Here is a 4483-nt window from a genome sequence, read left to right as displayed (position 1 = left end):
AATGGAAAAGTTCTTTAAAACCAAGCCTGTGGAAAGGAGCAGGGCTGATGGAGTGAAGGCGACTGCCACAAAGGCCTCCAACGGAGGGAAACAGTTAAAAGGCATAATTGAGGTAGAAGAAAAACTCAGCATCACAAGACAGACTTTAAATTCATTTTTTTCCTCTTAACTGGTTCCAGTTTAGCTGATCCCACACTTCTGTTGCTGATACTGCAGAGTTACTGATTTATACACGAGAGCCTTAGGTTAGCTGAGAAAAAAACCAACTTTTTCTTGCACTTCTCAAAGCTATATTTCTGGGGCTTCCTTATTCAGCCACAGTGAGTCTAAATAGCAAGATCAGATGACACGATGACTAGCTGTGTAATTTTTATCTGAAGCAACGGCTAGTGATGTGAGCAGTTGCAAAAGGAACCACCCTGTCTGTGTTGGATTTTTGCCGTTTAAGGGCTGCCTCTGTCCACTTGAAATCAGGATATTTTTGCCTTTTACTTGGCCTCATCCTTTTTTAGTGCATCTTTTGAAACTTGAGCTTAAAACACCAAATCCTGTTTCATGTACAGCTAGCTTGCAGTTTTTGATTGATTAAAGTTCTGAATGACTTGTCTTCTGTAAGTAAAAGCTTTCCTGTCCCAGGCTATCCTATCAATTCTCCTTTGTCATTTTTACCCTCCTGTGAAACAAGGGATCTGATCGCTCATCCTGCCGCTTTGTTAGCGACTCTGTTAACCCTCGTGTCAGCGTTTGATGGCGTCTGGCCTTTGTCCGAGACCTGCACGGCTCCGGCAGCCCGATGGAGAGCCCGGCATTGGGGTCAGGTATCTCCAAGCTATTTTAGCAAAGATGAAGTTTGAGTTCTGGTTGTGGCCAGGGGCAGATGAGCGATGAACTCTTTTGCCACGTGCACTGCAAGGCAGCATGCCAATGGCAGGACCTGTGCATCCAGTGACTTCAAAACCTTTCCTTTAACTGAAATCTCTTTTTAGAACATACTTTACTTTTCTTTCATACATGTTTGAATTTTCAGTTCTGATTATTTTTTTTTTCCGAGCTAGTCTTAAAGCTCACAGTAAGCTAGCATTACCTACGTTTCAAGCCCAGTAGAAGTGCTCAGCCTCCTAGTTTTCTAGGGGCAGAGGATCCATGTCCTTTAATGACTCTTCTGTATATCCCATGAACGCCTTCTCCCTGGTGAGATTTAATGCTACAAGTGCACTGCCTGTCTGCTCCCCACAAAGAGGAAGGACTTTATTGGAGATCCGACTTGGCAGGAGCCTTTTAAGAGTGTCTGTTTGTTTATTTGTTTGTTTGTTTCACCAAAAAAGCCCTCTGTAGTGGAGTTCAGCTTCAAGCTGCCATTGATTTTTGAATAGAAATCAAGCTCCTGGCTCCCCACATTGTTTCTAGGAGCCCCGCTCGCCGGCCGGCCGGGCAGTTTTGGGAGCTCACGCAGCTGCACCAAGCAAAGCATCACGGTGGGATGCAGGGAGTGCAAAGGCAACTGGGGGATGAGGGCCAGGAAAACTTGGACTCCTTCCCCAAATCTATCCTTGCAAAACCGGGAAAAAAAAACAAAAACAAAAAACAAAAAACAAAACCGGTTGTGTAAGAGTTGAAGTTTATTTCCCCCTTACTCTCTGGTGCCAGTTGATGTATCGGCTTTGCATTCAGCAGCAACCACTCTGAAGTGCCTCGCAGGAATTTCTTTTATTTTTTTTTTAAATTTTCTGCTCAGTTATAGATTGAAGACTGGGGTAAGCAGCCAGACCTGAGCCTCTTAAGTGTCTCATTGCTCTTTGGAAAATAGTGGGCTTTAGTGCTTTAGATTACTGAAAATTCGGAATTGACTAACTGATGTGCAGTTTATCAGGTCTTTCATCTTAACAGAATTAACCTAGTAGTTGTCACTGTCAGTTTTCCCTCTGCAGCATTGCATTAGAAAGCCTCGATTTACAAATTCTGCTCAAGAATTGCTTTTGAAAAGTTTCCATTCTCATTTAAGAAAGTATCCCGTAGGTTGTATGAAAATTGCAACTTGCTCTTTTTTTTTTTCCCTCAGGCAGTAGTTTTTACCTTTTTTCTTAATTGCATGAGGTTTGCCTTGAGCCATTGACTGTGAATCCCTTCAATCAGGGGATCAGCTCCCTCTCTCGAGTCGTTAAGGCATTTGCCCCCATGATGTTGCTGCTTTTGCAAACTTGGTCTATTTTCAAACTCTTTCTAAGCATCTCTGCCCTCGGTGGAAGTGGTGAGGAGCACAGCGTCCATGCACAGGATTGGGAAATGTGATGGTTTAAAAAAAACCAAAACAAAATTACCCAACAAAACCCAGGCTGAGGTGAAGCCAAGTTTACTTTCTGCATGCTGTGAAAGAGTTAGTGAACTGCATTTCTCTGGCTTTGCTGCTGGTGGAGGTGGGGCTGCATGTTTGTACAGGGTGAGCTGAGGAGTTTGGGGTTCCTTTCCTTCTCCCTAATTTTGTGCTCCAGAGGGAGGGGTTTGTTGGAGCTGTTTATTTTCAGGCACTGGCAAGTTGTGGAAGGGAAGGTTCTGTGGAGTCCCAACCTCTCCGCATCCCTTCCGAGTCATCCGTCTTTACGAAGACTTTTCCAGGCAAGGTGTTAAGGGTACCTTTTCTGGGTCAGAGGTATCTTAACATCCTTTCCTGGATTTCTTCAGCAGGCATGCGGCAGGTGAAATTCCGGGGCTGCCTTTAACTTTTCCTCAGGCTTTATGAATAATGCAGCATGTGCTTTTTTTTTCATTTTCAGATTGAGAAAATCATGAGTTCCATTGGCGAAGGCATTGACTTTTCTCAGGAGCAGCAGAGGATCTCAGGTAGCGTACCCAGCTCATGTGTGTCTGTCTTGGTTGTGCTCTGTACAAAAACAAGGTGCGGGCTCCTGTGTGCAGAGCCCTTTAACCTGCTTCGGCTCCCAGAAAGGAGAGGAAAGCTCTGGGACAGAAGGAGCAGACCTCAGCTTCCCAGTGTTATGCTCAATACTGCTACCAGCAGTCTTGATTCGATACTCCCCTAGGTAGATTCATATAATGCAGCTGTCCTTCTCTCCCAGCAGGCTTTTGGGGGCAATGGGCTGGGTGAGGAGCATTGCAGCTGGTACCTCCAGGTTGATGGGGCAGGAGGGGAACCTGGTTACCCCAGCGTTGATTAATACTCACCCAGTGACAGCCGTGTGTGTGTAGGGGATCTTGTTTCTTGTTGAAACTGCCTATTTATAAATTTTGGGGCTTAATATTACTGTTCAGGCTATGGTAAATTTTGAGGTGATGTTTTGCATCTTTGAATAGCTTTAAACAAAGGCTTATTGCTGAGATATTGGAGTTTTTATTGGTGTTCCCAATACCTGAAGTGAGTCCTTCCCTTTAGGCGGAGATGAGAGTTGCTGGCTTGTGTGAGTGGTCTGGGACGCTTCTTGTACCCTTCTGCAAGCTCGCCACAGTAAAATCAGCTCCGACTTGGCTGGCTCGTTGCCCCTGCTCACACAGCCCAATAACCACTGTCTTCTGATATTTAAAACTTTACAACTAGTCCTTGCTCAATGTGTAGGAGGAAGATCAGGTTTTCTACACGTACGAAAAAAATCTAATTTGCAGCTGAAAGATGGTGTAAGGACTCCAGCCAGTATCCTAGGGATAGCAAGTTCTGCTGATCCTGGCTCCTACAATTACTGTTAGTCTCAACATAGCCTCTGAGAAAGTCAAATTAATTGCCCACAGTTCTCTCCTGCCTTTCAGAATATGTTTGTCTCAAGTTTCTGTTCTTTGATGGAAAGCAACAAAATTTTCTTTAAGCAGTCAGTCTGAAACAGAGCTGCTGCATATTTGTCTTCTGGCTGGTTTTACAATCCCCACAACAATCTTGCTTTTGTTTCAAATACATAATGCAGTAGCAAGATGCTCTTTCTTCTGGCTTTTTTTTTGTTATCTAAGTGTGGGTCTGTCCCTTTGGAAATGGGCAGAACCTCCCTATAGCCCTCCACATTCTAGTATTTTGTTCTGTAAGGTTCACAAAATCCTTTCAGCCCTGGGAGGATAGGATGGGAATTCTGTATTTAGAGTTGTACATCAGAGTGACTACAGCCAAGATATCAAATATTCATGTTATCTCCACGGGAATTCACCCATCTTGGCTGCATGTTCATTGCTGGGCACGTTTGGAAATAAAGCCGTTCTGCGGGCACAGTTGGGACGATTTTCCTCTGGGTAAGACGGCAGCTGATGGGAAGCGGAGGCTGGGAGGGGCTGTCCGGCTGCCGGTGGGGTTCAGTGTCCATTGGGTTGTTGTGAGAAGGTGTCCTTTAGGGCCTGTTTGTATTTTACGGATTAAGAAACGTTTCTTGGGGACCAGGAACACTTGAGTAAAGCCTGTGTGGGGCGAAGGGTCCTGCTCAGGCAGTTTGTCTTAACTGGAGCTTACCAAGGGCCGGGTTTTAGTTTGGTTGCAATAGAACAAGGCGTAACG

This window comes from Cariama cristata, unplaced genomic scaffold (assembly GCF_000690535.1).
Source record: "Cariama cristata isolate BGI_N322 unplaced genomic scaffold, ASM69053v1 scaffold24579, whole genome shotgun sequence".
NCBI classification, from domain to species: domain Eukaryota; kingdom Metazoa; phylum Chordata; class Aves; order Cariamiformes; family Cariamidae; genus Cariama; species Cariama cristata.
This window is presented reverse-complemented; position numbering follows the sequence as displayed.